The sequence below is a fragment of the Gopherus evgoodei genome, chromosome 11 (genome assembly GCF_007399415.2).
Source record: "Gopherus evgoodei ecotype Sinaloan lineage chromosome 11, rGopEvg1_v1.p, whole genome shotgun sequence".
NCBI lineage: Eukaryota > Metazoa > Chordata > Testudines > Testudinidae > Gopherus > Gopherus evgoodei.
Window position 1 is genome coordinate 10,683,890 of NC_044332.1, and position 11,012 is coordinate 10,694,901.

Here is an 11,012-nt window from a genome sequence, read left to right on the forward strand (position 1 = left end):
CTAACGCTTTGTTTCAAAGTCTGTAGTTAGCAGGTTAATTCAATCACTTTGTGGTGTTCAGATGTGCTTGTAATTATTAGAACTGAGAGCACTGGCTGTTGGGAGTCTGAAAGGACAGGAAACAGGAAGGAGGGGGGAGGAGTTGAGGAGGCTGAGTGAGAGTGACAGAGGGTGCAGCAGCAGCTTGGTACAGAGGTTTTCACTGTAAAAATAAAGTCCTGTTGAAGTTGTTAGTACCTTGCTTGGTTGATACAACATTTTGGCGACAAAGGTGGGATCTTCTGCCTCTGAACCCACCTGCACCCTTTCTGCACAGCCCAGGTGAGCCTCCAATTGCTTTAACTCTCTGGATCCATATGTTTGAGACTCATCTGCTTGCAATCAGTGCCACAGAGATTTCTGAAGTAAGAAAGCGTGCTGTGCTAATCCACGGCCTTGGAGCAGAAGGGCAGCGTATATTTTACACTTTTCCCCCTTGCAGATGATAAATATGAGACTGCACTCACTGCATTAAAGAACTTTTTTGTGCCAAAAGTGAATGTAGTAGCTAATCGCTACAGATTTCACCAGCGTGCGCAAAAACCAGGGGATACTATAATGCAGTATATTGCTTCCCCAAGGAGTCTGACTGTAACTTGTGAGTTTGGGAATATGGCAGATGAGATGATCGGAGACCATGAGAAAACAACCATGCTTCCTGTAAGAGAATGCTTACTTCTAGAACCACAGCTTATTGTAGAAAAAGCAATAACCATTGCTGCTCAGATTGAGTCAGCTATAGCTGAAGCCAAAATAATGAGCAGAGATACAGAAAGCACAGTCCAGGCTGTGACTCCTTTGCAGAAAAGTTCACTATCACTGCAGACAAACAATTGCCAGAGGAAAACTACTAAAAAGCCACTGAATCAGCAAATGCAAAATACAGTACAAGCATGCTTTCACTGTGGATCCTCACAACACCTTGCAAACTACACAGGATGTCCAGCATAAGTAGCTCAGTGCAATCATTGCAAAAAGAGTCAGCATTTTGCTAATGTCGCAGTAGCCAGTTCAGTCAACAGGTGCATGCAGTTACGATACCAGATGTAAATGTAATGAGTGTGACCAAAATCACTACTGCACATATTTCAGAACAGATAAAGTGCATTGTAAATGTTTCCGCCGTACCCTCAAGCAAATCACACTCTATTTAGTTAATGTTGGACACTGGCTCAGCAGTATCTATACTACCTGATTCCATCTATTTGCATTACTTGAGAGATGTGCCTCTTACTGAACCCAAACTTCAGTTGATGTGCTATTTGAAAAACCATATTCCAGTACATGGCTGCCTGCCAGAAATAGTTACTTTTGGTGATTGCTGTGTAACTGCAGAGTTCTACATTGTCCATAAAGGCACTCCTATCCTTGGCAAAGATTTATTGGCTTCTTTAAATCTCAGGGTAGTAAATGGACGAATTGATCTTCCTCAGCAAAGCACGCTTGCGGTACACACACCAGTTTCAGCTAGGACCCAACACCAGGTTGAGGAGAAACTCAGCTGTGATTATGGGTTTCTGCATAAATAATGTGATGCCTGTATGACAGAAACTACAGCGCTTACCGTTTCAGTCAGGGAAGCTGTTTCAGAGGAACTTAGACAACTTGTTCAAAATGACATTATTGAAGAGATTAACTCCTCAGAATGGGTTTCAGCTATAGTGGTGACGCAGAAGAAGGGTGGAGGCATTCGCCTTTGTGTGGACTTAAGGGAGCCAAATAAAGTTATTGTGATTGACAGCCATCCTCTTCCTCACACAGAAGAAGTATTTGCAGAACTCCGTGAAGAAAAGATGTTTTCTACTCTTGATTTGCAGAGCGCATACCACCAGGTTATGTTGCATGAAGACAGCAGAGACCTCACAGCATTTATTACACATGAGGGACTATTTCATTTTAAACGTGTTCCACACAGTACCGCATCAGCCCCAAGTGCCTTCCAAAATGATGTCATTGATTCTGAAGAATCAACATGGAGTTCAGTGCTGTTTGGATGATATTATCGTGTTTGGAAATATCACTGAGGAGCATGACAATAACCTGCAGTCTGTACTAAACTGCATCAGCAAATCAGGCCTCAAGCTCAATAGGTCCAAATGTAAATTTAGACAAACTGAACTCTCCTTTCTGGGGCAAACAATTTCACAGGCTGGACTAAAACCTGATCCAGATCTATCCTTGTACCTATAACTTGGAAACAGAAGATTAGAAAGCTTGGAGATTCCTGTGGTCACTCTCAGAGCCCAGAACGAGAACAGACCAAGAACAAAGGACTCACACCCAAAACTTCCCTCCACCCAGATTTGAAAAAGTCTTGTTTCCTGATTGGTCCTCTGGTCAGGTGTTTGGTTCCCTTTGTTAACCCTGTACAGGTAAAAGAACATTAACCCTTAGCTATCTGTTTATGACAATTTCTAACACAGAGAAGGAGTGGGATATCCTACAGGAAGATCTGGATGACCTTCTAAATTGGAGCAATAGTAACAGGATAAAATTTAATAGTGAAAAGTGCAAGGTTATGCATTTAGGGATTAAGAACAAGAATTTTAGTTATAAATTGGGGACACATCAGTTGGAAGTAACAGAGGAGGAGAAGGACCTCGGAGTATTGGTTGATCACAGGATGACTATGAGCCGCCAATGTGATATGGCCATTATAAAAGCTAATGCGGTTTTAGGATGCATCAGGCGAGCTATTTCCAGCAAAGATAAGGAGGTGTTAGTACCGTTGTACAAGGCACTGGTGAGACCTCATCTGGAATACTGTGTGCAGTTCTGGTCTCCCATGTTTAAGAAGGATGAATTCAAACTGGAACAGGTTTTGAGACGGGCTACTAGGATGATCTGAGGAATGGAAAACCTGTTTTATGAAAGGAGACCAAAAGAGCTTGGCTTGTTTAGCCTAACCAAAAGAAGGTTGAGGGGGATATGATTGCTCTTTAGAAATATATCAGAAGGATTAATATCAGGGAGAGAGGGAAATTATTTAAGCTTAGTACTAATGTGGAAACAAGATATGGATATAAACTGGACACTAGGAAGTTTAGATTTGAAATTAGATGAAGGTTTCTAACCATTAGAGGGGTGAAGTTCTGGAACAGCTTTCCAAGGGGAGTAGTGGGGGCAAAAGACATATCTGGCTTTAAGACTAAGCTTGATAAGTTTATGGAGGGGATGGTATGATGGGATAGCCTAATTTTGGCAATTAATTGAGCAATTGATCTTTGATTATCAGCAGGTAAGTATGCCCAGTGGTCTGCGATGGGATGTTAGATGCAGTGGGATCTGAGTTACTATAGAGAATTCTTTCCTGGGTGCTGGCTGGTGAGTCTTGCCCACATGCTGAGGGTTTAACTGATTGCCATATTTGGGGTCAAGAAGGAATTTTCCTCTAGGGCAGATTGGCAGAGGTCCTGGAGGTTTTTTTCCTTCCTCTGTAGCATGGGGCACAGGTCACTTGCTAGAGGATTCTCTGCAGCTTGAGGTCTTCAAGCCACAATTTGAGGACTTCAATAACTCAGACATAGGTTAGGGATTTGTTATAGAAGTGGATGGGTGAGATTCTGTTGGCTGCGACTAGATGATCATAATGGTCCCTTTTGACCTTAAAGTTTATGAGTCTATAACAAAGGGAGAGGAGCCATCATGAAGGATCCCCTCACTATCACCTGAGCTGGAACAAGAGCTGGACCAAGGGAAAGAATTGTGTCCAGGCCTGGAAAGTGTCCAGTCTGAGGAAAAAAACTTATTGAAGCATCTCTAAGGGTGATATTATCTGTATTCAGTTTGATTAGACATAAGATTGGCATGTTTTATTTTATTTTGCTTGGTAATTTACTTTGTTCTGCCTGTTACTACTTGGAACCACTTAAATCCTACTTTCTGTATTTAATAAAATCACTTTTTACTTATTAATTAACCCAGAGTATGTGTTAATACCTGGGGAAGTCAAACAGCTGTGCATATCTCTCTATCAGTGTTATAGAGTGTGAACAATGTATGAGTTTACCCTGTATAAGCTTTATACCAGGTAAAATGGATTTATTTGGGTTTAGACCCCATTGGGAGTTGGGCATCTGAGCATTAAAGACAAGAACACTTGTGTTAGCTGCTTTCACTTTAAGCCTACAGCTGCTAGGGGACGTGGTTCAGAAATGGGTCTGGGTTTGCAGCAGGCTAGCGAGTCTGGCTCAAACCAGGCAGGGCACTGAAGTCCTAAGCCGCCAGGGCAGGAAAGCACAGGCAGAAGTCTGTGAAGCATGCTTACTGAAACATCTTTGAGGGTGAGGTATTATCTGTAATCAGATGTTAATGTATTAGGCTTAGACTTGTGTTTTATTTTGTTTTTTGTGACCTACTTTGATCTGTCTGCTATTACTTGAAACCACTAAAATCCTACTTTTTATACTTAATCAAATCACCTTTGTTTATTAATAAACCCCGAGTAAGTGATTAATACCTGAGGGAGCAAACAGCTCTGTATATCTATCAGTGTTATAGAAGGATTGGCAGGGGCCCTGGAGGTTTTTCGCCTTCCCCTGCAGCGTGGGGCACGGGTCGCTTGCTGGTGGATTCTCTGCAGCTTGAGGTCTTCAAACCAATTTTGAGGATTTCAATAACTCGGTCCTGGGTTAGGGGTTGTTATAAAATTGGATGGGTGGGGTTCTGTGGCCTGCCTTGTGCAGGAGGTCAGACTAGATGATCATATTAGTCCCTTCTGACCTATGAGTCTATGAGTCTAAGGTGGACAATTGATGATTTTGCCCTGTATAAGCTTTATACAGAGTAAAACAGATTTATTTGGGGTTTAGGCTCCCAGAAAGACTGAATGCTGGGTGCTGGGAAAGTCCCTGTTAACTGAGAAGCCCTTAAGCTGAGTGAATCTCGGTTTCTGTGAAATAAAGGAGGCCGTGGCCCAACCTCTTGGTCTGTGCTGGAGCCGACTGGTGCGCCCAGTTCAGCAAGATGGGTGCGCCCAGTTCAGCAAGATGGGAGTAGTAGGAACTCTTTTCTGGCGGGGGGGGGGGGGGAGGGGTTGTTCTTAGTGGTATCCCAGCGCATCTAGTTACAGTCTTGAGAGAGTTTTTGTGATCCAACCCATCACAGGTACCTTCTTCGCATTTTGTGAAACCTACAGTGAAAGGGTTCTGAAAACTAATGTGCTGGGTCATCATCCAAGACTTCTATAACATGAAGTATATGGCAGAATGTGGGTAAAACAGAGTAGGAGACATACAATTCTCCCCCAAGGAATTCAGTCAGAAATTTAATTAACACATTTTTTTAACAAGCATCATCACCATGGAAGCATGTCCTCTGGAATGGTGGTCAAAGCATGACGGGGCATAGGAATGTTTAGCATATCTGGCAGTTAATACCTTGCAACATTGGCTACAAAAGTGTCATGCAAATGCCCATTCTTACTTTCTGCTGACATTGTAAACAACAAGCAGGCAGCAGTATCTCACATCAATGTAAACAAACTTGTTTGTCTTAGCAATTGGCAGAACAAGTAGTAGGTCTGAGTGGACTTGTAGGACTTATATATTGTTTTGTTTTGGAGTGCAGTTATGTAACAAAAAAAATCTACATTTTGTAATTTGCATTTTCAAAGAGATTGCACTTCAGTTCTTGTATGAGATGAATTGAAAAATACTTTTTTTTGTTTATCATTTTTACAGTATTTGTAATAAAAAATATATATAAAGAGAGCACTGTACACTTTGTATTGTGTTGTAATTGAATCCATATTGAAAATGTAGAAAAACACCCAAAATAATTAATAAATTTCAATGTGTATTCTATTATTTAAGAATGTGACTGATCGCAATTCATTTTTTGTAATCGCAGTTAATTTTTTTGAGTTAATCACGTGAGTTAACTGCAATTAATTGACAGCCCTACTATTTACCCAACTGTCCATTCACTGGGGTCTCCTCTCTCCCCAGAGCTGATCACCAGTAAAATCTGTGTGGGTGTCACCAGAGCGAAGGTAGATAAGCTCCAGAATACTCTTACAAGGATGGCTGTGGAGTCCCTTTCCCTAGAAGTTTTTAAGAATATGTTGGACAAACCTCAGTCAGGTATAATTTCCATATACTTGGTCCTGCCTCTACAGAGAGAGCTGGACTTGATGACATCTTGAGGTCCTTTCCAGCCCTATGTTTCTATGATGCTATGCAATATATTTATGTATAAAAATGATACATACAGGGAAAAAAACCCACCACAAGATACTGTCAGGCCATTCACAAAAAAAGAACAAAAAACAAAAAAACTAGACTCCACAGCGTAAAATGACACAATGCAGAGGAGAAGAAAGCAACACAATGCAAACTAACACACCCTAGGACAAAAGTACACAAGGGAAAAGAGCTCAACTCAAACTAACACAACAGAGGCACCAAACAACCTGAGGCAAAACAATGCACCATAGAACTATGCAATACGGCATGGTGCATCAAATTTCCAAAATGGCGCCATGCAAAACAGCTCAGCGTGGAACAGGACACAGCACAAAAAAGAATTATTTCAATTTAGGCCTGGAAGGGATCTTGAGAGGTCGTCTACTCAAGCCTCCTGTGATGAGTCCAGACCAAGTATCCCTAGACATTCCCAGAATGATGTAGCTCTAACCTGGCCTTAAAAATGTCCAATGAAGGACGTTCCACAACTGCCTTTGGAAACCAATGCAATGCAAACACTCAGACCAAAACAACGCTGTACACACAGCTGGCTTGTGGTTAAGGGGAGAGGCAAAAATTCAAACAATCAGGGTTCACTTCTCAGTTCTGCCTCAAATTCTCCATGCAAACTTGAGCAAATTACTTCAACTCTCTGAGCTTCAGTTTCCCCATCGGTAAAAAGGGGAACAGCTTCCCACCATCAGCCTATTTGGCCTCTCAGCTTTTTCTGGCACGGACTCTGTCTCACACACTGTGGGTATGTCTACACTGCAGTTGGACACCAGTGGCTGGCCCTTGCCCACAGCCTTGGACTCACAGGCCTCAGGCTGCAGGGCTTTTTAATTGTGGTGTAGATGTTGTGGCTTGGGCAGCAGCCCAAGGTCTGGCACCCTCCCACCTTTCAGGGTCTACAGCCTGGCTCCAGACCAAGCCCAGACATCTACACAACACTGTGAGCCCAAGCCAGTTGCCATGGGTCAGCTGTGGGTTTTTAAATAGCAGTGTAGACAGATCCTTGGTGTCTGTTCAGCACTATCACAATGGGGACCCTGATCTTGGTCAGTGTCTGTGCAGAGCCCTGCACAACAGGGGGCCTTGGGCGAGGGCTCTGCAACTCCCAGCACTACAGGATCTCTGAATTTGTTTGGGATCCCTGCAGCACCTGGTAAAATTGGGGGCCGGGGGTGTATGATCTCTGTCAGGATCTCCGCAGTACCCAGGGCAGCGGTGGGGACTGATCTTGGACGGGGTTAGTGCAGTGCCAGACCCAACAGGGACATAGATCTGAAGTGCCCAGCAAAATGCAGGCAGGAGTCTGGGATGCAGTCATGGGCTATCTGGAACCAGGAGGCACTAAAGATCTCGGTCCAGATCTGTTTTACCTGTCACAATGGTGGGCCCGTTGTCAGTTGGGGGTCTCTGCAGTGCCCAGTACAACAGGGGCACAGATCTCAGTTGGGGTCACCACAGCAGCTGTCACAACAGTGGGGTCTGGCCTCTGTTGGGGTCTCTGCAGCACCTGACATAACAGGACCCAGATCTCACTTGGGGTCTCTGCAGTTCCAAGAACAACAAGGTCCCTGATTTTGTTTGCTGTCTTTGCAGCACCTGGCACAATGGGAGTCTGATTTCACTTGGAATCAGGGTGCAGGGCCCAGCACAACAGGAGCCCAGAGCTCGGTCAGGGTCACGGTAACACCCGGCAACAACAAGGTCCCTGCTCTCTGTAGGGGTCTGTGTAATTCCGGGAACAACGACTGCCCTAAACTTGGTCAGGCCTTGTGCAGTGCCCAGCACACTGGGGGATCAGATCTCAGTCAAGACTTGTGCCCCTATGCTCAGTATGATAAGAGCCCTAATCTCAGTCAGATACCTGGAGGCTCAGAACCGAGGAGAAAATGGGGCAAAAACTAAATATAAGAGAAAAACACCAACATCTGGGGAGACTATGTCACCAGTCAACAATTCAAGGAGAAAAGGGAGAAATTTGAGAGGATTATACAGTGATATTCAATCAACGGCAGAATGGGTTGGATTCTTCTTGCCTCACATTCACATGGTAAGCACGGAGTCCTGGCTGCTGTCTTTCACAGGGGAAAGGAGTGGTGCTGGAGTCAGAAGGTCACAGGCAGTGGGGAGGGGATGGCAGAAGGTCTCGGAACGGTAACTAGCAGGAGCCGGGTGAGGCTTCTGGATTGGGCAGGGTGGGGGAGAGGGAGAAGCTGGGACTGGGAAACCTGGGGCAGTCTCCATGGGGGGATGCTTGCTCCTCCCTTCCCTTCCTGTGTCTTTCCATTCCCTGTTGCCAACAAAGAGTGGCCACCCCAGCCCAGTCTAGAGGTATCCATGTGGCAGGGCTCTCCCAACCTCTGCCCATTAATCCTCTTCCCAGTTCAAAAATCACTCAGGGTAATGATTTCCCACCTAAACAACAATTAATTGCAGGTAAAAATTGGAGGGGGGGAGGAGGGAAACACTCTACATCTGAGATTTGAATTGGTTATTGGAGAAGTGGAGAGAAAATGGGGCAAAATCAGTGGAGAAGAACAGAGACCTTCTCAGTAATTTGAGGGGAAACTCACCACAGATTTTGATCTTTGCTACCTAGAGAAAAAGGGGAAAGGAGAGGAGAGAATGTTATCACTATGGGAGAGGGCACCGGTAAATCAGAGGAGATCTCCCACCGCTCCTCTGGGGTCACCTACCCTTCTCCTCTTCCTGCAGTTTCTTGGCTGCACAGAAATAGTTCCATCTGTCCCTTTTCCCAGGTCTCCCTTCACTCCTCCATCCATTTCCTTCCAGCTCGATCTCACTTCTCGCCCTTCCTGACAGCCTCCCGCCAAGCCACACACGGAGGAACCCTCCTGAATCTCTGGGTTGTGCCCCAGGGCAGATCCTGGCAGGGGCCACACGTAGGGTGCCCAGATGTCCCTATTTGATAGGGACAATCCCGATTTTGGGGTCTTTTTCTCATAAAGGCTTCTATTACCCCCCACCCCGTCCCGATTTTTCCCATTTGCTGTCTGGTCACCCTAGCCAGGCGGGGCGCTGGGCTCCCAGCTGTTACAGAAGCTCGGAGCACTCCCATGGACACATCCGTCGCCCCCAGGGAGTGGATCGCAGGGGCTGCGAGATCTCAGGTTCCCACGGACACTGGCGCCCAGCCACTTCCCCGCCCCCTCCGCAGCACCTTCCCCGCGATCTCTCTCCATTAGCTGGAGACACCCCACAGGTTCGCTCCAGCTGGAGAAGTTCCCCCCAGGCCGGGCACAAGGGGGTTAAGGAAGGAAGGTCTCTCCCCAGCACAGACCCCAGCTGAGCCCCGGCTCCCAGGTCACGCTGGAGGCAGCAGCGTGGCACTCACCCAGGAGCTGATCACACTGTTCTTCCTTTGTTCTCCCGGACTCAGCACCCGCCACGGCTCGCCTGCCTGAGCCTAAAGACTGGGGCGGGAGGGGAGCTCCCCCAGGAGCTGCCGGGAAAGCCCCTTGTGCCAGGTGTTCTGGGAAATGTAGTCTCTGTGAGTTCTGCCTATGCAGCCAGGGAGATGCTGTATGTGCCTTGCAAGTGTGGACGGTGAGTAAGTTGCAGCGCTGTAAACCCACCACCAGCACTGCAACTCTCCAGTGTAGCCATACCCTAGGACTCTCCCCACCACCACCCTACGCTGCCATCTGCACATACCAAGAGCCAGGGAGCTAGAGAGGGCCTTATCTTGTATTCCACCAGCTTCTGTTGGCGAGAGACAAGCTTTGGAGCTGCGCAAAACTATTCTTCAGGTCTGGGGAAGGCTCCAACTGCACTGCATCAGCCGGGTAGAACAGCAGCACCCTGCACCAGTTAGTAGTCCTTGCTTTTATTCCAGGGATTCTCACAACAAAAATTTTGGTGGCCTCGGAGTCTGGTCACCAACTCTTGCTGGTGGCCTCTGACAATTTTTCCTAAAACATTCAATAAACTTTAGGAAAAACAAGTAAATATGCACATAAACATGTCCATGTAAATGTAATGTACATTTGTCTCTCTTCTTTACTGGACCTAAACAGAATAGAAACACAAATAAGGTGCTTTGATGTTCTTGTCTTTTGTTGTTGTTTGTTTATTTAGCCTTTTGGTTGCTTTTTTGTTTTTGTTTTGACTTGCTAGCTAGTAAGTCTGCTTCCCTGAAAAGTGTTATTTGTTAATATCTTTTTGCAGCAGCAACACTTGCTAGCTAGCTGGGAGGTAGAGAAAAGTGATATTAACAAACAAACATACAAGTAACACTTTTCACAGCAGACTTACTCTGGCAAGCTGGAGGCCAAATTAAGCCCTGTATGGGAAGGTGGTAGGAGCAGGGGTGATGGTGAGGGCAATTGGAGGGAGCAGGGGAGGCAGTGGGGATCCAAAGCCCTGCAGCCTGGGACCAGAGTTGGAGGACACAGTGGAGGCCAGGAGGAATGGAGGGGTGGTGAGCCCAGGGCCCCACTGCACATGGGGGAGGGAGCCCAATGCCATGCAGCCAGAGCCTGCAGCTCGCTACTCAGGGCTGAAGCTGGAAGCCTGATCTCTGCCACCCCTGGGAAGGTAGGGAATTTACCTGGGGCAGCTGCCTGCTCCTCCGGCATTTGCAGCTCCAGAGGGGGGCAGGGCCAAATGCCTGCTGGCTGCACTGGGGGAGGGGCCGCTGCTTTGCCTCCTTCCGCCCCCTACTCCCAAATCACCACCTAGGAGGCTGTGGCTGCAATAAAGTCTCCTGGTGGCTGCATTTAAGAAACAGACCACCCTGCCAAATTGGTTTGAGTATTA

General features: G+C 46.2%; 1 protein-coding gene across 12 annotated transcripts in view; it reads right to left on the minus strand.

Annotated features, from left to right (window-relative positions):
• The window catches only part of LOC115659451 (zinc finger protein 271-like), a 50,745-nt gene extending 40,948 nt beyond the window's left edge, over positions 1-9,797 (minus strand). For 5 of the 12 annotated variants that reach the window (XM_030579608.1, XM_030579604.1, XM_030579603.1 and 2 more), the window contains exons 1-2: positions 9,589-9,797; positions 8,807-8,824 (exon numbers count right to left, since the gene is read on the minus strand). The gene's annotated coding sequence lies outside the window, so the exon portion shown is untranslated. Of the gene's footprint in view, positions 1-8,806; positions 8,829-9,588 lie in introns of all 12 variants that reach the window. The other 7 variants (XM_030579602.1, XM_030579600.1, XM_030579593.1 and 4 more) reach the window with 3 other exon arrangements.
• Positions 9,798-11,012: the final 1,215 nt, after the last annotated feature.